Consider the following 18,754-nt stretch of genomic DNA (forward strand, 5'->3'; position numbering starts at 1 on the left):
AGTCACATTGAGGGCCAGCTTGCAAGCGTATGGAGCAAGGGAAGGAGGAGTGCTTTGGATGGCAAAAAGTTAAAGGTAGACACTGTTTCTGCCCAGTTTCAAACCGGGGACCTTTCACGTGTGAGGCGAACGTGATAACCACTACACTACAGAAACCAGACACTTCTTGCTTGTCCTGGAGCCCCGAAAGAGGAAAAGTAGAGCTTTTCATGAATATGATTAAGCCAGACAGGTAAAGACTCATGCATGCGTAAGTGGAGCCTGCGTGAAAAGGAAAGAAGACCAGAGAAAAAGCCATGTTTCTCCCCAGTTTCGAACTGGGGACCTTTCGCGTGTTAGGCGAACGTGATAACCACTACACTACAGAAACCACCTACACTTCTCAGGGTGTACCCACAAGCGGCTCATTTTACCCAAGCAAAGCTTGTTTTAACCACATGCAGCTCATTTTAACCACACGCAGCTCATTTTAACCACACGCAACAACTAGGATCCACATCTGTCCTGATCAAGCTAACACGCTACTTTGGACTAACTCCAGCTCTTTTGCTTGGAGACAACTGGATCAAGAGGAGTAGGCAGACTAATGTGAGTTTTGTCAAGGTGCAGCTAGCATTGGAGGCCAAAAATCTTCTTTAGAAAGGAGGGGAATAGACCACTTTATGGAACAAAAAGCATCGCTGTTTCTGCCCAGTTTCGAGCTGGGGACCTTTTGCGTGTAAAGCAAACATGATAACCACTACACTACAGAAAAATCCGGTGGAAACTGATTGCAATTTTGCTACCAAGAAGAAAGCAGTGCTCGCATAGGAACATAGACAACTGGCATATTGGGAACTAATACTCAAAAGAACCTTCCACATGAGAAAGGGAGCAATAAAGTAGCTATGAGAGGTAACAACATCTAAAATGTTGGGCTTAGGTCAATAGAGTATGCTTGAGTAAAAAAAAAGGCATTTGGGAATAGAAAGGTGGGGAGGGGAAAGACAACCATGGCATGCAGCAAAATATCATAAGTCTTGACGACTGGGAAAGCCTGAACTTTGCAGATGATGCGACGGCAACCAAAGTGGCAGTACTTGGAGAAGGGCTGGATAGGAAGAGGACAAGGGAGGTTGGAGTCGAAGGCAAATTCCAGGCAATATAAACTTACAAAGCAGGTGGTAGGACAGTTCTACTTCTAGATAGTGCAGTATCTAGGGAGAAGGAAAAGAGACAAAGCTTGGTGTTTTGCAAGTTGAGTTTTAGATCTCTCTTAGATGGATATGCATGTAGGGATGGCTGAGAGGCAGTCTGAAAGAGGCTATTAGCAGTTGCCTGAGAAAGTGAGTGAAGAAAAGACACTGGCCAGTCACATTGAGGGCCAGCTTGCAAGCGTATGGAGCAAGGGAAGGAGGAGTGCTTTGGATGGCAAAAAGTTAAAGGTCGACACTGTTTCTGCCCGGTTTCGAACCGGGGACCTTTCGCGTGTGAGGCGACCGTGATAACCACTACACTACAGAAACCAGACACTTCTTGCTTGTCCTGGAGCCCCGAAAGAGGAAAAGTAGAGCTTTTCATGAATATGATTAAGCCAGACAGGTAAAGACTCATGCATGCGTAAGTGGAGCCTGCGTGAAAAGGAAAGAAGACCAGAGAAAAAGCCATGTTTCTGCCCAGTTTCGAACTGGGGACCTTTCGCGTGTTAGGCGAACATGATAACCACTACACTACAGAAACCACCTACACTTCTCAGGGTGTACCCACAAGCGGCTCATTTTACCCAAGCAAAGCTTGTTTTAACCACGTGCAGCTCATTTTAACCACACGCAGCTCATGTTAACCACACGCAACAACTAGGATCCACATCTGTCCTGATCAAGCTAACACGCTACTTTGGACTAACTCCAGCTCTTTTGCTTGGAGACAACTGGATCAAGAGGAGTAGGCAGACTAATGTGAGTTTTGTCAAGGTGCAGCTAGCATTGGAGGCCAAAAATCTTCTTTAGAAAGGAGGGGAATAGACCACTTTATGGAACAAAAAGCATCGCTGTTTCTGCCCAGTTTCGAGCCTGGGACCTTTTGCGTGTAAAGCAAACGTGATAACCACTACACTACAGAAACCTCCGGTGGAAACTGATTGCAATTTTGCTACCAAGAAGAAAGCAGTGCTCGCATAGGAACATAGACAACTGGCATATTGGGAACTAATACTCAAAAGAACCTTCCACATGAGAAAGGGAGCAATAAAGTAGCTATGAGAGGTAACAACATCTAAAATGTTGGGCTTAGGTCAATAGAGTATGCTTGAGTAAAAAAAAAGGCATTCGGGAATAGAAAGGTGGGGAGGGGAAAGACAACCATGGCATGCAGCAAAATATCATAAGTCTTAACTACTGGGAAAGCCTGAACTTTGCAGATGATGCGACGGCAACCAAAGTGGCAGTACTTGGAGAAGGGCTGGATAGGAAGAAGACAAGGGAGGTTGGAGTCAAAGGCAAATTCCAGGCAATATAAACTTACAAAGCAGGTGGTAGGACAGTTCTACTTCTAGATAGTGCAGTATCTAGGGAGAAGGAAAAGAGACAAAGCTTGGTGTTTTGCAAGTTGAGTTTTAGATCTCTCTTAGATGGATATGCATGTAGGGATGGCTGAGAGGCAGTCTGAAAGAGGCTATTAGCAGTTGCCTCAGAAAGTGAGTGAAGAAAAGACACTGGCCAGTCACATTGAGGGCCAGCTTGCAAGCGTATGGAGCAAGGGAAGGAGGAGTGCTTTGGATGGCAAAAAGTTAAAGGTAGACACTGTTTCTGCCCGGTTTCGAACCGAGGACCTTTCGCGTGTGAGGCAAACATGATAACCACTACACTACAGAAACCAGACACTTCTTGCTTGTCCTGGAGCCCCGAAAGAGGAAAAGTAGAGCTTTTCATGAATATGATTAAGCCAGACAGGTAAAGACTCATGCATGCGTAAGTGGAGCCTGCGTGAAAAGGAAAGAAGACCAGAGAAAAAGCCATGTTTCTGCCCAGTTTCGAACTGGGGACCTTTCGCGTGTTAGGCGAACGTGATAACCACTACACTACAGAAACCACCTACACTTCTCAGGGTGTACCCACAAGCGGCTCATTTTACCCAAGCAAAGCTTGTTTTAATCACGTGCAGCTCATTTTAACAACACGCAGCTCATTTTAACCACACGCAACAACTAGGATCCACATCTGTCCTGATCAAGCTAACACGCTACTTTGGACTAACTCCAGCTCTTTTGCTTGGAGACAACTGGATCAAGAGGAGTAGGCAGACTAATGTGAGTTTTGTCAAGGTGCAGCTAGCATTGGAGGCCAAAAATCTTCTTTAGAAAGGAGGGGAATAGACCACTTTATGGAACAAAAAGCATCACTGTTTCTGCCCAGTTTCGAGCTGGGGACCTTTTGCGTGTAAAGCAAACGTGATAACCACTACACTACAGAAACCTCCGGTGGAAACTGATTGCAATTTTGCTACCAAGAAGAAAGCAGTGCTCGCATAGGAACATAGACAACTGGCATATTGGGAACTAATACTCAAAAGAACCTTCCACATGAGAAAGGGAGCAATAAAGTAGCTATGAGAGGTAACAACATCTAAAATGTTGGGCTTAGGTCAATAGAGTATGCTTGAGTAAAAAAAAAGGCATTCGGGAATAGAAAGGTGGGGAGGGGAAAGACAACCATGGCATGCAGCAAAATATCATAAGTCTTAACGACTGGGAAAGCCTGAACTTTGCAGATGATGCGACGGCAACCAAAGTGGCAGTACTTGGAGAAGGGCTGGATAGGAAGAAGACAAGGGAGGTTGGAGTCGAAGGCAAATTCCAGGCAATATAAACTTACAAAGCAGGTGGTAGGACAGTTCTACTTCTAGATAGTGCAGTATCTAGGGAGAAGGAAAAGAGACAAAGCTTGGTGTTTTGCAAGTTGAGTTTTAGATCTCTCTTAGATGGATATGCATGTAGGGATGGCTGAGAGGCAGTCTGAAAGAGGCTATTAGCAGTTGCCTGAGAAAGTGAGTGAAGAAAAGACACTGGCCAGTCACATTGAGGGCCAGCTTGCAAGCGTATGGAGCAAGGGAAGAAGGAGTGCTTTGGATGGCAAAAAGTTAAAGGTAGACACTGTTTCTGCCCGGTTTCGAACCGAGGACCTTTCACGTGTGAGGCAAACATGATAACCACTACACTACAGAAACCAGACGCTTCTTGCTTGTCCTGGAGCCCCGAAAGAGGAAAAGTAGAGCTTTTCATGAATATGATTAAGCCAGACAGGTAAAGACTCATGCATGCATAAGTGGAGCCTGCGTGAAAAGGAAAGAAGACCAGAGAAAAAGCCATGTTTCTGCCCAGTTTCGAACTGGGGACCTTTCGCGTGGTAGGCGAACGTGATAACCACTACACTACAGAAACCACCTACACTTCTCAGGGTGTACCCACAAGCGGCTCATTTTACCCAAGCAAAGCTTGTTTTAACCACGTGCAGCTCATTTTAACCACACACAGCTCATTTTAACCACACGCAACAACTAGGATCCACATCTGTCCTGATCAAGCTAACACGCTACTTTGGACTAACTCCAGCTCTTTTGCTTGGAGACAACTGGATCAAGAGGAGTAGGCAGACTAATGTGAGTTTTGTCAAGGTGCAGCTAGCATTGGAGGCCAAAAATCTTCTTTAGAAAGGAGGGGAATAGACCACTTTATGGAACAAAAAGCATCGCTGTTTCTGCCCAGTTTTGAGCTGGGGACCTTTTGCGTGTAAAGCAAACATGATAACCACTACACTACAGAAACCTCCGGTGGAAACTGATTGCAATTTTGCTACCAAGAAGAAAGCAGTGCTCGCATAGAAACATAGACAACTGGCATATTGGGAACTAATACTCAAAAGAACCTTCCACATGAGAAAGGGAGCAATAAAGTAGCTATGAGAGGTAACAACATCTAAAATGTTGGGCTTAGGTCAATAGAGTATGCTTGAGTAAAAAAAAAGGCATTCGGGAATAGAAAGGTGGGGAGGGGAAAGACAACCATGGCATGCAGCAAAATATCATAAGTCTTAACTACTGGGAAAGCCTGAACTTTGCAGATGATGCGACGGCAACCAAAGTGGCAGTACTTGGAGAAGGGTGGATAGGAAGAAGACAAGGGAGGTTGGAGTCAAAGGCAAATTCCAGGCAATATAAACTTACAAAGCAGTTGATAGGACAGTTCTACTTCTAGATAGTGCAGTATCTAGGGAGAAGGAAAAGAGACAAAGCTTGGTGTTTTGCAAGTTGAGTTTTAGATCTCTCTTAGATGGATATGCATGTAGGGATGGCTGAGAGGCAGTCTGAAAGAGGCTATTAGCAGTTGCCTGAGAAAGTGAGTGAAGAAAAGACACTGGCCAGTCACATTGAGGGCCAGCTTGCAAGCGTATGGAGCAAGGGAAGGAGGAGTGCTTTGGATGGCAAAAAGTTAAAGGTAGACACTGTTTCTGCCCGGTTTCAAACCGGGGACCTTTCGCGTGTGAGGCGAACGTGATAACCACTACACTACAGAAACCAGACACTTCTTGCTTGTCCTGGAGCCCCGAAAGAGGAAAAGTAGAGCTTTTCATGAATATGATTAAGCCAGACAGGTAAAGACTCATGCATGCGTAAGTGGAGCCTGCGTGAAAAGGAAAGAAGACCAGAGAAAAAGCCATGTTTCTCCCCAGTTTCGAACTGGGGACCTTTCGCGTGTTAGGCGAACGTGATAACCACTACACTACAGAAACCACCTACACTTCTCAAGGTGTACCCACAAGCGGCTCATTTTACCCAAGCAAAGCTTGTTTTAACCACGTGCAGCTCATTTTAACCACACGCAGCTCATTTTAACCACACGCAACAACTAGGATCCACATCTGTCCTGATCAAGCTAACACGCTACTTTGGACTAACTCCAGCTCTTTTGCTTGGAGACAACTGGATCAAGAGGAGTAGGCAGACTAATGTGAGTTTTGTCAAGGTGCAGCTAGCATTGGAGGCCAAAAATCTTCTTTAGAAAGGAGGGGAATAGACCACTTTATGGAACAAAAAGCATTGCTGTTTCTGCCCAGTTTCGAGCTGGGGACCTTTTGCGTGTAAAGCAAATGTGATAACCACTACACTACAAAAACCTCCGGTGGAAACTGATTGCAATTTTGCTACCAAGAAGAAAGCAGTGCTCGCATAGGAACATAGACAACTGGCATATTGGGAACTAATACTCAAAAGAACCTTCCACATGAGAAAGGGAGCAATAAAGTAGCTATGAGAGGTAACAACATCTAAAATGTTGGGCTTAGGTCAATAGAGTATGCTTGAGTAAAAAAAAAGGCATTCGGGAATAGAAAGGTGGGGAGGGGAAAGACAACCATGGCATGCAGCAAAATATCATAAGTCTTAACTACTGGGAAAGCCTGAACTTTGCAGATGATGCGACGGCAACCAAAGTGGCAGTACTTGGAGAAGGGCTGGATAGGAAGAAGACAAGGGAGGTTGGAGTCAAAGGCAAATTCCAGGCAATATAAACTTACAAAGCAGGTGGTAGGACAGTTCTACTTCTAGATAGTGCAGTATCTAGGGAGAAGGAAAAGAGACAAAGCTTGGTGTTTTGCAAGTTGAGTTTTAGATCTCTCTTAGATGGATATGCATGTAGGGATGGCTGAGAGGCAGTCTGAAAGAGGCTATTAGCAGTTGCCTGAGAAAGTGAGTGAAGAAAAGACACTGGCCAGTCACATTGAGGGCCAGCTTGCAAGCGTATGGAGCAAGGGAAGTAGGAGTGCTTTGGATGGCAAAAAGTTAAAGGTAGACACTGTTTCTGCCCGGTTTCGAACCGGGGACCTTTCGCGTGTGAGGCGAACGTGATAACCACTACACTACAGAAACCAGACACTTCTTGCTTGTCCTGGAGCCCCGAAAGAGGAAAAGTAGAGCTTTTCATGAATATGATTAAGCCAGACAGGTAAAGACTCATGCATGCGTAAGTGGAGCCTGCGTGAAAAAGAAAAGAAGACCAGAGAAAATGCCATGTTTCTGCCCAGTTTCGAACTGGGGACCTTTCGCGTGTTAGGTGAACGTGATAACCACTACACTACAGAAACCACCTACACTTCTCAGGGTGTACCCACAAGCGGCTCATTTTACCCAAGCAAAGCTTGTTTTAACCACGTGCAGCTCATTTTAACCACACGCAGCTCATGTTAACCACACGCAACAACTAGGATCCACATCTGTCCTGATCAAGCTAACACGCTACTTTGGACTAACTCCAGCTCTTTTGCTTGGAGACAACTGGATCAAGAGGAGTAGGCAGACTAATGTGAGTTTTGTCAAGGTGCAGCTAGCATTGGAGGCCAAAAATCTTCTTTAGAAAGGAGGGGAATAGACCACTTTATGGAATAAAAAGCATCGCTGTTTCTGCCCAGTTTCGAGCCTGGGACCTTTTGCGTGTAAAGCAAACGTGATAACCACTACACTACAGAAACCTCCGGTGGAAACTGATTGCAATTTTGCTACCAAGAAGAAAGCAGTGCTCGCATAGGAACATAGACAACTGGCATATTGGGAACTAATACTCAAAAGAACCTTCCACATGAGAAAGGGAGCAATAAAGTAGCTATGAGAGGTAACAACATCTAAAATGTTGGGCTTAGGTCAATAGAGTATGCTTGAGTAAAAAAAAAGGCATTCGGGAATAGAAAGGTGGGGAGGGGAAAGACAACCATGGCATGCAGCAAAATATCATAAGTCTTAACTACTGGGAAAGCCTGAACTTTGCTGATGATGCGACGGCAACCAAAGTGGCAGTACTTGGAGAAGGGCTGGATAGGAAGAAGACAAGGGAGGTTGGAGTCAAAGGCAAATTCCAGGCAATATAAACTTACAAAGCAGGTGGTAGGACAGTTCTACTTCTAGGTAGTGCAGTATCTAGGGAGAAGGAAAAGAGACAAAGCTTGGTGTTTTGCAAGTTGAATTTTAGATCTCTCTTAGATGGATATGCATGTAGGGATGGCTGAGAGGCAGTCTGAAAGAGGCTATTAGCAGTTGCCTGAGAAAGTGAGTGAAGAAAAGACACTGGCCAGTCACATTGAGGGCCAGCTTGCAAGCGTATGGAGCAAGGGAAGGAGGAGTGCTTTGGATGGCAAAAAGTTAAAGGTCGACACTGTTTCTGCCCGGTTTCGAACCGGGGACCTTTCGCGTGTGAGGCGACCGTGATAACCACTACACTACAGAAACCAGACACTTCTTGCTTGTCCTGGAGCCCCGAAAGAGGAAAAGTAGAGCTTTTCATGAATATGATTAAGCCAGACAGGTAAAGACTCATGCATGCGTAAGTGGAGCCTGCGTGAAAAGGAAAGAAGACCAGAGAAAAAGCCATGTTTCTGCCCAGTTTCGAACTGGGGACCTTTCGCGTGTTAGGCGATCGTGATAACCACTACACTACAGAAACCACCTACACTTCTCAGGGTGTACCCACAAGCGGCTCATTTTACCCAAGCAAAGCTTGTTTTAACCACGTGCAGCTCATTTTAACCACACGCAGCTCATTTTAACCACACGCAACAACTAGGATCCACATCTGTCCTGATCAAGCTAACACGCTACTTTGGACTAACTCCAGCTCTTTTGCTTGGAGACAACTGGATCAAGAGGAGTAGGCAGACTAATGTGAGTTTTGTCAAGGTGCAGCTAGCATTGGAGGCCAAAAATCTTCTTTAGAAAGGAGGGGAATAGACCACTTTATGGAACAAAAAGCATCGCTGTTTCTGCCCAGTTTCGAGCTGGGGACCTTTTGCGTGTAAAGCAAACATGATAACCACTACACTACAGAAACCTCCGGTGGACACTGATTGCAATTTTGCTACCAAGAAGAAAGCAGTGCTCGCATAGGAACATAGACAACTGGCATATTGGGAACTAATACTCAAAAGAACCTTCCACATGAGAAAGGGAGCAATAAAGTAGCTATGAGAGGTAACAACATCTAAAATGTTGGGCTTAGGTCAATAGAGTATGCTTGAGTAAAAAAAAAGGCATTCGGGAATAGAAAGGTGGGGAGGGGAAAGACAACCATGGCATGCAGCAAAATATCATAAGTCTTAACTACTGGGAAAGCCTGAACTTTGCAGATGATGCGACGGCAACCAAAGTGGCAGTACTTGGAGAAGGGCTGGATAGGAAGAAGACAAGGGAGGTTGGAGTCAAAGGCAAATTCCAGGCAATATAAACTTACAAAGCAGGTGAGAGGACAGTTCTACTTCTAGATAGTGCAGTATCTAGGGAGAAGGAAAAGAGACAAAGCTTGGTGTTTTGCAAGTTGAGTTTTAGATCTCTCTTAGATGGATATGCATGTAGGGATGGCTGAGAGGCAGTCTGAAAGAGGCTATTAGCAGTTGCCTGAGAAAGTGAGTGAAGAAAAGACACTGGCCAGTCACATTGAGGGCCAGCTTGCAAGCGTATGGAGCAAGGGAAGGAGGAGTGCTTTGGATGGCAAAAAGTTAAAGGTAGACACTGTTTCTGCCCGGTTTCGAACCGGGGACCTTTCGCGTGTGAGGCGACCGTGATAACCACTACACTACAGAAACCAGACACTTCTTGCTTGTCCTGGAGCCCCGAAAGAGGAAAAGTAGAGCTTTTCATGAATATGATTAAGCCAGACAGGTAAAGACTCATGCATGCGTAAGTGGAGCCTGCGTGAAAAGGAAAGAAGACCAGAGAAAAAGCCATGTTTCTGCCCAGTTTCGAACTGGGGACCTTTCGCGTGTTAGGCGAACGTGATAACCACTACACTACAGAAACCACCTACACTTCTCAGGGTGTACCCACAAGTGGCTCATTTTACCCAAGCAAAGCTTGTTTTAACCACGTGCAGCTCATTTTAACCACACGCAGCTCATTTTAACCACACGCAACAACTAGGATCCACATCTGTCCTGATCAAGCTAACACGCTACTTTGGACTAACTCCAGCTCTTTTGCTTGGAGACAACTGGATCAAGAGGAGTAGGCAGACTAATGTGAGTTTTGTCAAGGTGCAGCTAGCATTGGAGGCCAAAAATCTTCATTAGAAAGGAGGGGAATAGACCACTTTATGGAACAAAAAGCATCGCTGTTTCTGCCCAGTTTCGAGCCTGGGACCTTTTGCGTGTAAAGCAAACATGATAACCACTACACTACAGAAACCTCCGGTGGAAACTGATTGCAATTTTGCTACCAAGAAGAAAGCAGTGCTCGCATAGGAACATAGACAACTGGCATATTGGGAACTAATACTCAAAAGAACCTTCCACATGAGAAAGGGAGCAATAAAGTAGCTATGAGAGGTAACAACATCTAAAATGTTGGGCTTAGGTCAATAGAGTATGCTTGAGTAAAAAAAAAGGCATTCGGGAATAGAAAGGTGGGGAGGGGAAAGACAACCATGGCATGCAGCAAAATATCATAAGTCTTAACTACTGGGAAAGCCTGAACTTTGCAGATGATGCGACGACAACCAAAGTGGCAGTACTTGGAGAAGGGCTGGATAGGAAGAAGACAAGGGAGGTTGGAGTCAAAGGCAAATTCCAGGCAATATAAACTTACAAAGCAGGTGGTAGGACAGTTCTACTTCTAGATAGTGCAGTATCTAGGGAGAAGGAAAAGAGACAAAGCTTGGTGTTTTGCAAGTTGAGTTTTAGATCTCTCTTAGATGGATATGCATGTAGGGATGGCTGAGAGGCAGTCTGAAAGAGGCTATTAGCAGTTGCCTGAGAAAGTGAGTGAAGAAAAGACACTGGCCAGTCACATTGAGGGCCAGCTTGCAAGCGTATGGAGCAAGGGAAGGAGGAGTGCTTTGGATGGCAAAAAGTTAAAGGTAGACACTGTTTCTGCCCGGTTTCGAACCGGGGACCTTTCGCATGTGAGGCGAACGTGATAACCACTACACTACAGAAACCAGACACTTCTTGCTTGTCCTGGAGCCCCGAAAGAGGAAAAGTAGAGCTTTTCATGAATATGATTAAGCCAGACAGGTAAAGACTCATGCATGCGTAAGTGGAGCCTGCGTGAAAAGGAAAGAAGACCAGAGAAAAAGCCATGTTTCTGCCCAGTTTCGAACTGGGGACCTTTCACGTGTTAGGCGAACGTGATAACCACTACACTACAGAAACCACCTACACTTCTCAGGGTGTACCCACAAGCGGCTCATTTTACCCAAGCAAAGCTTGTTTTAACCACGTGCAGCTCATTTTAACCACACGCAGCTCATTTTAACCACACGCAACAACTAGGATCCACATCTGTCCTGATCAAGCTAACACGCTACTTTGGACTAACTCCAGCTCTTTTGCTTGGAGACAACTGGATCAAGAGGAGTAGGCAGACTAATGTGAGTTTTGTCAAGGTGCAGCTAGCATTGGAGGCCAAAAATCTTCTTTAGAAAGGAGGGGAATAGACCACTTTATGGAACAAAAAGCATCGCTGTTTCTGCCCAGTTTCGAGCTGGGGACCTTTTGCGTGTAAAGGAAACGTGATAACCACTACACTACAGAAACCTCCGGTGGAAACTGATTGCAATTTTGCTACCAAGAAGAAAGCAGTGCTCGCATAGGAACATAGACAACTGGCATATTGGGAACTAATACTCAAAAGAACCTTCCACATGAGAAAGGGAGCAATAAAGTAGCTATGAGAGGTAACAACATCTAAAATGTTGGGCTTAGGTCAATAGAGTATGCTTGAGTAAAAAAAAAGGCATTCGGGAATAGAAAGGTGGGGAGGGGAAAGACAACCATGGCATGCAGCAAAATATCATAAGTCTTAACTACTGGGAAAGCCTGAACTTTGCAGATGATGCGACGGCAACCAAAGTGGCAGTACTTGGAGAAGGGCTGGATAGGAAGAAGACAAGGGAGGTTGGAGTCAAAGGCAAATTCCAGGCAATGTAAACTTACAAAGCAGGTGGTAGGACAGTTCTACTTCTAGATAGTGCAGTATCTAGGGAGAAGGAAAAGAGACAAAGCTTGGTGTTTTGCAAGTTGAGTTTTAGATCTCTCTTAGATGGATATGCATGTAGGGATGGCTGAGAGGCAGTCTGAAAGAGGCTATTAGCAGTTGCCTGAGAAAGTGAGTGAAGAAAAGACACTGGCCAGTCACATTGAGGGCCAGCTTGCAAGCGTATGGAGCAAGGGAAGGAGGAGTGCTTTGGATGGCAAAAAGTTAAAGGTAGGCACTGTTTCTGCCCGGTTTGGAACCGGGGACCTTTCGCATGTGAGGCGAACGTGATAACTACTACACTACAGAAACCAGACACTTCTTGCTTGTCCTGGAGCCCCGAAAGAGGAAAAGTAGAGCTTTTCATGAATATGATTAAGCCAGACAGGTAAAGACTCATGCATGCGTAAGTGGAGCCTGCGTGAAAAGGAAAGAAGACCAGAGAAAAAGCCATGTTTCTGCCCAGTTTCGAACTGGGGACCTTTCGCGTGTTAGGCGAACGTGATAACCACTACACTACAGAAACCACCTACACTTCTCAGGGTGTACCCACAAGCGGCTCATTTTACCCAAGCAAAGCTTGTTTTAACCACGTGCAGCTCATTTTAACCACACGCAGCTCATTTTAACCACACGCAACAACTAGGATCCACATCTGTCCTGATCAAGCTAACACGCTACTTTGGACTAACTCCAGCTCTTTTGCTTGGAGACAACTGGATCAAGAGGAGTAGGCAGACTAATGTGAGTTTTGTCAAGGTGCAGCTAGCATTGGAGGCCAAAAATCTTCTTTAGAAAGGAGGGGAATAGACCACTTTATGGAACAAAAAGCATCGCTGTTTCTGCCCAGTTTCGAGCTGGGGACCTTTTGCGTGTAAAGGAAACGTGATAACCACTACACTACAGAAACCTCCGGGGGAAACTGATTGCAATTTTGCTACCAAGAAGAAAGCAGTGCTCGCATAGGAACATAGACAACTGGCATATTGGGAACTAATACTCAAAAGAACCTTCCACATGAGAAAGGGAGCAATAAAGTAGCTATGAGAGGTAACAACATCTAAAATGTTGGGCTTAGGTCAATAGAGTATGCTTGAGTAAAAAAAAAGGCATTCAGGAATAGAAAGGTGGGGAGGGGAAAGACAACCATGGCATGCAGCAAAATATCATAAGTCTTAACTACTGGGAAAGCCTGAACTTTGCAAATGATGCGACGGCAACCAAAGTGGCAGTACTTGGAGAAGGGCTGGATAGGAAGAAGACAAGGGAGGTTGGAGTCAAAGGCAAATTCCAGGCAATATAAACTTACAAAGCAGGTGGTAGGACAGTTCTACTTCTAGATAGTGCAGTATCTAGGGAGAAGGAAAAGAGACAAAGCTTGGTGTTTTGCAAGTTGAGTTTTAGATCTCTCTTAGATGGATATGCATGTAGGGATGGCTGAGAGGCAGTCTGAAAGAGGCTATTAGCAGTTGCCTGAGAAAGTGAGTGAAGAAAAGACACTGGCCAGTCACATTGAGGGCCAGCTTGCAAGCGTATGGAGCAAGGGAAGGAGGAGTGCTTTGGATGGCAAAAAGTTAAAGGTAGACACTGTTTCTGCCCGGTTTCGAACCGGGGACCTTTCGCGTGTGAGGCGAACGTGATAACCACTACACTACAGAAACCAGACACTTCTTGCTTGTCCTGGAGCCCCGAAAGAGGAAAAGTAGAGCTTTTCATGAATATGATTAAGCCAGACAGGTAAAGACTCATGCATGCGTAAGTGGAGCCTGCGTGAAAAGGAAAGAAGACCAGAGAAAAAGCCATGTTTCTGCCCAGTTTCGAACTGGGGACCTTTCGCGTGTTAGGCGAACGTGATAACCACTACACTACAGAAACCACCTACACTTCTCAGGGTGTACCCACAAGCGGCTCATTTTACCCAAGCAAAGCTTGTTTTAACCACGTGCAGCTCATTTTAACCACACGCAGCTCATTTTAACCACACGCAACAACTAGGATCCACATCTGTCCTGATCAAGCTAACACGCTACTTTGGACTAACTCCAGCTCTTTTGCTTGGAGACAACTGGATCAAGAGGAGTAGGCAGACTAATGTGAGTTTTGTCAAGGTGCAGCTAGCATTGGAGGCCAAAAATCTTCTTTAGAAAGGAGGGGAATAGACCACTTTATGGAACAAAAAGCATCGCTGTTTCTGCCCAGTTTCGAGCTGGGGACCTGTTGCGTGTAAAGGAAACGTGATAACCACTACACTACAGAAACCTCCGGTAAAAACTGATTGCAATTTTGCTACCAAGAAGAAAGCAGTGCTCGCATAGGAACATAGACAACTGGCATATTGGGAACTAATACTCAAAAGAACCTTCCACATGAGAAAGGGAGCAATAAAGTAGCTATGAGAGGTAACAACATCTAAAATGTTGGGCTTAGGTCAATAGAGTATGCTTGAGTAAAAAAAAAGGCATTCGGGAATAGAAAGGTGGGGAGGGGAAAGACAACCATGGCATGCAGCAAAATATCATAAGTCTTAACTACTGGGAAAGCCTGAACTTTGCAGATGATGCGACGGCAACCAAAGTGGCAGTACTTGGAGAAGGGCTGGATAGGAAGAAGACAAGGGAGGTTGGAGTCAAAGGCAAATTCCAGGCAATATAAACTTACAAAGCAGGTGGTAGGACAGTTCTACTTCTAGATAGTGCAGTATCTAGGGAGAAGGAAAAGAGACAAAGCTTGGTGTTTTGCAAGTTGAGTTTTAGATCTCTCTTAGATGGATATGCATGTAGGGATGGCTGAGAGGCAGTCTGAAAGAGGCTATTAGCAGTTGCCTGAGAAAGTGAGTGAAGAAAAGACACTGGCCAGTCACATTGAGGGCCAGCTTGCAAGCGTATGGAGCAAGGGAAGGAGGAGTGCTTTGGATGGCAAAAAGTTAAAGGTACACACTGTTTCTGCCCGGTTTCGAACCGGGGACCTTTCGCGTGTGAGGCGAACGTGATAACCACTACACTACAGAAACCAGACACTTCTTGCTTGTCCTGGAGCCCCGAAAGAGGAAAAGTAGAGCTTTTCATGAATATGATTAAGCCAGACAGGTAAAGACTCATGCATGCGTAAGTGGAGCCTGCGTGAAAAGGAAAGAAGACCAGAGAAAAAGCCATGTTTCTGCCCAGTTTCGAACTGGGGACCTTTCGCGTGTTAGGCGAACGTGATAACCACTACACTACAGAAACCACCTACACTTCTCAGGGTGTACCCACAAGCGGCTCATTTTACCCAAGCAAAGCTTGTTTTAACCACGTGCAGCTCATTTTAACCACACGCAGCTCATTTTAACCACACGCAACAACTAGGATCCACATCTGTCCTGATCAAGCTAACACGCTACTTTGGACTAACTCCAGCTCTTTTGCTTGGAGACAACTGGATCAAGAGGAGTAGGCAGACTAATGTGAGTTTTGTCAAGGTGCAGCTAGCATTGGAGGCCAAAAATCTTCTTTAGAAAGGAGGGGAATAGACCACTTTATGGAACAAAAAGCATCGCTGTTTCTGCCCAGTTTCGAGCTGGGGACCTTTTGCGTGTAAAGCAACCGTGATAACCACTACACTACAGAAACCTCCAGTGGAAACTGATTGCAATTTTGCTACCAAGAAGAAAGCAGTGCTCGCATAGGAACATAGACAACTGGCATATTGGGAACTAATACTCAAAAGAACCTTCCACATGAGAAAGGGAGCAATAAAGTAGCTATGAGAGGTAACAACATCTAAAATGTTGGGCTTAGGTCAATAGAGTATGCTTGAGTAAAAAAAAAGGCATTCAGGAATAGAAAGGTGGGGAGGGGAAAGACAACCATGGCATGCAGCAAAATATCATAAGTCTTAACTACTGGGAAAGCCTGAACTTTGCAGATGATGCGACGACAACCAAAGTGGCAGTACTTGGAGAAGGGCTGGATAGGAAGAAGACAAGGGAGGTTGGAGTCAAAGGCAAATTCCAGGCAATATAAACTTACAAAGCAGGTGGTAGGACAGTTCTACTTCTAGATAGTGCAGTATCTAGGGAGAAGGAAAAGAGACAAAGCTTGGTGTTTTGCAAGTTGAGTTTTAGATCTCTCTTAGATGGATATGCATGTAGGGATGGCTGAGAGGCAGTCTGAAAGAGGCTATTAGCAGTTGCCTGAGAAAGTGAGTGAAGAAAAGACACTGGCCAGTCACATTGAGGGCCAGCTTGCAAGCGTATGGAGCAAGGGAAGGAGGAGTGCTTTGGATGGCAAAAAGTTAAAGGTAGACACTGTTTCTGCCCGGTTTCGAACCGGGGACCTTTCGCGTGTGAGGCGAACGTGATAACCACTACACTACAGAAACCAGACACTTCTTGCTTGTCCTGGAGCCCCGAAAGAGGAAAAGTAGAGCTTTTCATGAATATGATTAAGCCAGACAGGTAAAGACTCATGCATGCGTAAGTGGAGCCTGCGTGAAAAGGAAAGAAGACCAGAGAAAAAGCCATGTTTCTGCCCAGTTTCGAACTGGGGACCTTTCGCGTGTTAGGCGAACGTGATAACCACTACACTACAGAAACCACCTACACTTCTCAGGGTGTACCCACAAGCGGCTCATTTTACCCAAGCAAAGCTTGTTTTAACCACGTGCAGCTCATTTTAACCACACGCAGCTCATTTTAACCACACGCAACAACTAGGATCCACATCTGTCCTGATCAAGCTAACACGCTACTTTGGACTAACTCCAGCTCTTTTGCTTGGAGACAACTGGATCAAGAGGAGTAGGCAGACTAATGTGAGTTTTGTCAAGGTGCAGCTAGCATTGGAGGCCAAAAATCTTCTTTAGAAAGGAGGGGAATAGACCACTTTATGGAACAAAAAGCATCGCTGTTTCTGCCCAGTTTCGAGCTGGGGACCTTTTGCGTGTAAAGCAACCGTGATAACCACTACACTACAGAAACCTCCAGTGGAAACTGATTGCAATTTTGCTACCAAGAAGAAAGCAGTGCTCGCATAGGAACATAGACAACTGGCATATTGGGAACTAATACTCAAAAGAACCTTCCACATGAGAAAGGGAGCAATAAAGTAGCTATGAGAGGTAACAACATCTAAAATGTTGGGCTTAGGTCAATAGAGTATGCTTGAGTAAAAAAAAAGGCATTCAGGAATAGAAAGGTGGGGAGGGGAAAGACAACCATGGCATGCAGCAAAATATCATAAGTCTTAACTACTGGGAAAGCCTGAACTTTGCAGATGATGCGACGACAACCAAAGTGGCAGTACTTGGAGAAGGGCTGGATAGGAAGAAGACAAGGGAGGTTGGAGTCAAAGGCAAATTCCAGGCAATATAAACTTACAAAGCAGGTGGTAGGACAGTTCTACTTCTAGATAGTGCAGTATCTAGGGAGAAGGAAAAGAGACAAAGCTTGGTGTTTTGCAAGTTGAGTTTTAGATCTCTCTTAGATGGATATGCATGTAGGGATGGCTGAGAGGCAGTCTGAAAGAGGCTATTAGCAGTTGCCTGAGAAAGTGAGTGAAGAAAAGACACTGGCCAGTCACATTGAGGGCCAGCTTGCAAGCGTATGGAGCAAGGGAAGGAGGAGTGCTTTGGATGGCAAAAAGTTAAAGGTAGACACTGTTTCTGCCCGGTTTCGAACCGGGGACCTTTCGCGTGTGAGGCGAACGTGATAACCACTACACTACAGAAACCAGACACTTCTTGCTTGTCCTGGAGCCCCGAAAGAGGAAAAGTAGAGCTTTTCATGAATATGATTAAGCCAGACAGGTAAAGACTCATGCATGCGTAAGTGGAGCCTGCGTGAAAAGGAAAGAAGACCAGAGAAAAAGCCATGTTTCTGCCCAGTTTCGAACTGGGGACCTTTCGCGTGTTAGGCGAACGTGATAACCACTACACTACAGAAACCACCTACACTTCTCAGGGTGTACCCACAAGCGGCTCATTTTACCCAAGCAAAGCTTGTTTTAACCACGTGCAGCTCATTTTAACCACACGCAGCTCATTTTAACCACACGCAACAACTAGGATCCACATCTGTCCTGATCAAGCTAACACGCTACTTTGGACTAACTCCAGCTCTTTTGCTTGGAGACAACTGGATCAAGAGGAGTAGGCAGACTAATGTGAGTTTTGTCAAGGTGCAGCTAGCATTGGAGGCCAAAAATCTTCTTTAGAAAGGAGGGGAATAGACCACTTTATGGAACAAAAAGCATCGCTGTTTCTGCCCAGTTTCGAGCTGGGGACCTTTTGCGTGTAAAGCAAACGTGATAACCACTACACTACAGAAACCTCCAGTGGAAACTGATTGCAATTTTGCTACCAAGAAGAAAGCAGTGCTCGCATAGGAACATAGACAACTGGCATATTGGGAACTAATACTCAAAAGAACCTTCCACATGAGAAAGGGAGCAATAAAGTAGCTATGAGAGGTAACAACATCTAAAATGTTGGGCTTAGGTCAATAGAGTATGCTTGAGTAAAAAAAAGGCATTCGGGAATAGAAAGGTGGGGAGGGGAAAGACAACCATGGCATGCAGCAAAATATCATAAGTCTTAACTACTGGGAAAGCCTGAACTTTGCAGATGATGCGACGGCAACCAAAGTGGCAGTACTTGGAGAAGGGCTGGATAGGAAGAAGACAAAAGAGGTTGGAGTCAAAGGCAAATTCCAGGCAATATAAACTTACAAAGCAGGTGGTAGGACAGTTCTACTTCTAGATAGTGCAGTATCTAGGGAGAAGGAAAAGAGACA

General features: G+C 45.2%; 39 non-coding genes across 39 annotated transcripts; all 39 read right to left on the reverse strand.

The window, feature by feature from the left end:
* Nucleotides 1–83: 83 nt before the first annotated feature.
* On the reverse strand, nt 84–156 carry TRNAV-CAC (transfer RNA valine (anticodon CAC)). The gene has a single exon. It is a non-coding gene; the product is annotated as a tRNA-Val (tRNA).
* Nucleotides 157–297: 141 nt separating this feature from the next.
* TRNAV-AAC (transfer RNA valine (anticodon AAC)) lies at nt 298–370 on the reverse strand. Its single transcript has one exon. It is a non-coding gene; the product is annotated as a tRNA-Val (tRNA).
* A 1,062-nt stretch (nt 371–1,432) lies between these two features.
* On the reverse strand, nt 1,433–1,505 carry TRNAV-CAC (transfer RNA valine (anticodon CAC)). Its single transcript has one exon. It is a non-coding gene; the product is annotated as a tRNA-Val (tRNA).
* Nucleotides 1,506–1,646: 141 nt separating this feature from the next.
* Nucleotides 1,647–1,719, reverse strand: TRNAV-AAC (transfer RNA valine (anticodon AAC)). Its single transcript has one exon. It is a non-coding gene; the product is annotated as a tRNA-Val (tRNA).
* Nucleotides 1,720–2,030: 311 nt separating this feature from the next.
* Nucleotides 2,031–2,103, reverse strand: TRNAV-UAC (transfer RNA valine (anticodon UAC)). Its single transcript has one exon. It is a non-coding gene; the product is annotated as a tRNA-Val (tRNA).
* Nucleotides 2,104–2,781: 678 nt separating this feature from the next.
* On the reverse strand, nt 2,782–2,854 carry TRNAV-CAC (transfer RNA valine (anticodon CAC)). Its single transcript has one exon. It is a non-coding gene; the product is annotated as a tRNA-Val (tRNA).
* Nucleotides 2,855–2,995: 141 nt separating this feature from the next.
* On the reverse strand, nt 2,996–3,068 carry TRNAV-AAC (transfer RNA valine (anticodon AAC)). The gene has a single exon. It is a non-coding gene; the product is annotated as a tRNA-Val (tRNA).
* A 311-nt stretch (nt 3,069–3,379) lies between these two features.
* Nucleotides 3,380–3,452, reverse strand: TRNAV-UAC (transfer RNA valine (anticodon UAC)). The gene has a single exon. It is a non-coding gene; the product is annotated as a tRNA-Val (tRNA).
* A 678-nt stretch (nt 3,453–4,130) lies between these two features.
* Nucleotides 4,131–4,203, reverse strand: TRNAV-CAC (transfer RNA valine (anticodon CAC)). Its single transcript has one exon. It is a non-coding gene; the product is annotated as a tRNA-Val (tRNA).
* Nucleotides 4,204–4,344: 141 nt separating this feature from the next.
* On the reverse strand, nt 4,345–4,417 carry TRNAG-ACC (transfer RNA glycine (anticodon ACC)). The gene has a single exon. It is a non-coding gene; the product is annotated as a tRNA-Gly (tRNA).
* A 311-nt stretch (nt 4,418–4,728) lies between these two features.
* On the reverse strand, nt 4,729–4,801 carry TRNAV-UAC (transfer RNA valine (anticodon UAC)). The gene has a single exon. It is a non-coding gene; the product is annotated as a tRNA-Val (tRNA).
* Nucleotides 4,802–5,478: 677 nt separating this feature from the next.
* TRNAV-CAC (transfer RNA valine (anticodon CAC)) lies at nt 5,479–5,551 on the reverse strand. Its single transcript has one exon. It is a non-coding gene; the product is annotated as a tRNA-Val (tRNA).
* Nucleotides 5,552–5,692: 141 nt separating this feature from the next.
* Nucleotides 5,693–5,765, reverse strand: TRNAV-AAC (transfer RNA valine (anticodon AAC)). Its single transcript has one exon. It is a non-coding gene; the product is annotated as a tRNA-Val (tRNA).
* Nucleotides 5,766–6,076: 311 nt separating this feature from the next.
* Nucleotides 6,077–6,149, reverse strand: TRNAV-UAC (transfer RNA valine (anticodon UAC)). Its single transcript has one exon. It is a non-coding gene; the product is annotated as a tRNA-Val (tRNA).
* A 678-nt stretch (nt 6,150–6,827) lies between these two features.
* TRNAV-CAC (transfer RNA valine (anticodon CAC)) lies at nt 6,828–6,900 on the reverse strand. Its single transcript has one exon. It is a non-coding gene; the product is annotated as a tRNA-Val (tRNA).
* Nucleotides 6,901–7,042: 142 nt separating this feature from the next.
* Nucleotides 7,043–7,115, reverse strand: TRNAV-AAC (transfer RNA valine (anticodon AAC)). Its single transcript has one exon. It is a non-coding gene; the product is annotated as a tRNA-Val (tRNA).
* A 311-nt stretch (nt 7,116–7,426) lies between these two features.
* TRNAV-UAC (transfer RNA valine (anticodon UAC)) lies at nt 7,427–7,499 on the reverse strand. Its single transcript has one exon. It is a non-coding gene; the product is annotated as a tRNA-Val (tRNA).
* Nucleotides 7,500–8,177: 678 nt separating this feature from the next.
* TRNAV-CAC (transfer RNA valine (anticodon CAC)) lies at nt 8,178–8,250 on the reverse strand. The gene has a single exon. It is a non-coding gene; the product is annotated as a tRNA-Val (tRNA).
* Nucleotides 8,251–8,391: 141 nt separating this feature from the next.
* On the reverse strand, nt 8,392–8,464 carry TRNAV-AAC (transfer RNA valine (anticodon AAC)). The gene has a single exon. It is a non-coding gene; the product is annotated as a tRNA-Val (tRNA).
* A 311-nt stretch (nt 8,465–8,775) lies between these two features.
* TRNAV-UAC (transfer RNA valine (anticodon UAC)) lies at nt 8,776–8,848 on the reverse strand. The gene has a single exon. It is a non-coding gene; the product is annotated as a tRNA-Val (tRNA).
* A 678-nt stretch (nt 8,849–9,526) lies between these two features.
* Nucleotides 9,527–9,599, reverse strand: TRNAV-CAC (transfer RNA valine (anticodon CAC)). Its single transcript has one exon. It is a non-coding gene; the product is annotated as a tRNA-Val (tRNA).
* A 141-nt stretch (nt 9,600–9,740) lies between these two features.
* On the reverse strand, nt 9,741–9,813 carry TRNAV-AAC (transfer RNA valine (anticodon AAC)). Its single transcript has one exon. It is a non-coding gene; the product is annotated as a tRNA-Val (tRNA).
* Nucleotides 9,814–10,875: 1,062 nt separating this feature from the next.
* TRNAV-CAC (transfer RNA valine (anticodon CAC)) lies at nt 10,876–10,948 on the reverse strand. The gene has a single exon. It is a non-coding gene; the product is annotated as a tRNA-Val (tRNA).
* Nucleotides 10,949–11,089: 141 nt separating this feature from the next.
* On the reverse strand, nt 11,090–11,162 carry TRNAV-AAC (transfer RNA valine (anticodon AAC)). Its single transcript has one exon. It is a non-coding gene; the product is annotated as a tRNA-Val (tRNA).
* Nucleotides 11,163–11,473: 311 nt separating this feature from the next.
* On the reverse strand, nt 11,474–11,546 carry TRNAV-UAC (transfer RNA valine (anticodon UAC)). Its single transcript has one exon. It is a non-coding gene; the product is annotated as a tRNA-Val (tRNA).
* A 678-nt stretch (nt 11,547–12,224) lies between these two features.
* Nucleotides 12,225–12,297, reverse strand: TRNAV-CAC (transfer RNA valine (anticodon CAC)). Its single transcript has one exon. It is a non-coding gene; the product is annotated as a tRNA-Val (tRNA).
* Nucleotides 12,298–12,438: 141 nt separating this feature from the next.
* TRNAV-AAC (transfer RNA valine (anticodon AAC)) lies at nt 12,439–12,511 on the reverse strand. Its single transcript has one exon. It is a non-coding gene; the product is annotated as a tRNA-Val (tRNA).
* A 311-nt stretch (nt 12,512–12,822) lies between these two features.
* On the reverse strand, nt 12,823–12,895 carry TRNAV-UAC (transfer RNA valine (anticodon UAC)). The gene has a single exon. It is a non-coding gene; the product is annotated as a tRNA-Val (tRNA).
* A 678-nt stretch (nt 12,896–13,573) lies between these two features.
* TRNAV-CAC (transfer RNA valine (anticodon CAC)) lies at nt 13,574–13,646 on the reverse strand. Its single transcript has one exon. It is a non-coding gene; the product is annotated as a tRNA-Val (tRNA).
* Nucleotides 13,647–13,787: 141 nt separating this feature from the next.
* Nucleotides 13,788–13,860, reverse strand: TRNAV-AAC (transfer RNA valine (anticodon AAC)). Its single transcript has one exon. It is a non-coding gene; the product is annotated as a tRNA-Val (tRNA).
* A 1,062-nt stretch (nt 13,861–14,922) lies between these two features.
* TRNAV-CAC (transfer RNA valine (anticodon CAC)) lies at nt 14,923–14,995 on the reverse strand. Its single transcript has one exon. It is a non-coding gene; the product is annotated as a tRNA-Val (tRNA).
* Nucleotides 14,996–15,136: 141 nt separating this feature from the next.
* TRNAV-AAC (transfer RNA valine (anticodon AAC)) lies at nt 15,137–15,209 on the reverse strand. Its single transcript has one exon. It is a non-coding gene; the product is annotated as a tRNA-Val (tRNA).
* Nucleotides 15,210–15,520: 311 nt separating this feature from the next.
* TRNAV-UAC (transfer RNA valine (anticodon UAC)) lies at nt 15,521–15,593 on the reverse strand. The gene has a single exon. It is a non-coding gene; the product is annotated as a tRNA-Val (tRNA).
* A 678-nt stretch (nt 15,594–16,271) lies between these two features.
* Nucleotides 16,272–16,344, reverse strand: TRNAV-CAC (transfer RNA valine (anticodon CAC)). The gene has a single exon. It is a non-coding gene; the product is annotated as a tRNA-Val (tRNA).
* A 141-nt stretch (nt 16,345–16,485) lies between these two features.
* On the reverse strand, nt 16,486–16,558 carry TRNAV-AAC (transfer RNA valine (anticodon AAC)). Its single transcript has one exon. It is a non-coding gene; the product is annotated as a tRNA-Val (tRNA).
* Nucleotides 16,559–16,869: 311 nt separating this feature from the next.
* TRNAV-UAC (transfer RNA valine (anticodon UAC)) lies at nt 16,870–16,942 on the reverse strand. Its single transcript has one exon. It is a non-coding gene; the product is annotated as a tRNA-Val (tRNA).
* Nucleotides 16,943–17,620: 678 nt separating this feature from the next.
* On the reverse strand, nt 17,621–17,693 carry TRNAV-CAC (transfer RNA valine (anticodon CAC)). The gene has a single exon. It is a non-coding gene; the product is annotated as a tRNA-Val (tRNA).
* A 141-nt stretch (nt 17,694–17,834) lies between these two features.
* On the reverse strand, nt 17,835–17,907 carry TRNAV-AAC (transfer RNA valine (anticodon AAC)). Its single transcript has one exon. It is a non-coding gene; the product is annotated as a tRNA-Val (tRNA).
* A 311-nt stretch (nt 17,908–18,218) lies between these two features.
* Nucleotides 18,219–18,291, reverse strand: TRNAV-UAC (transfer RNA valine (anticodon UAC)). Its single transcript has one exon. It is a non-coding gene; the product is annotated as a tRNA-Val (tRNA).
* Nucleotides 18,292–18,754: the final 463 nt, after the last annotated feature.

Source organism: Hyperolius riggenbachi, chromosome 4 (genome assembly GCF_040937935.1).
Source record: "Hyperolius riggenbachi isolate aHypRig1 chromosome 4, aHypRig1.pri, whole genome shotgun sequence".
Taxonomy (NCBI): Eukaryota; Metazoa; Chordata; class Amphibia; order Anura; family Hyperoliidae; genus Hyperolius; species Hyperolius riggenbachi.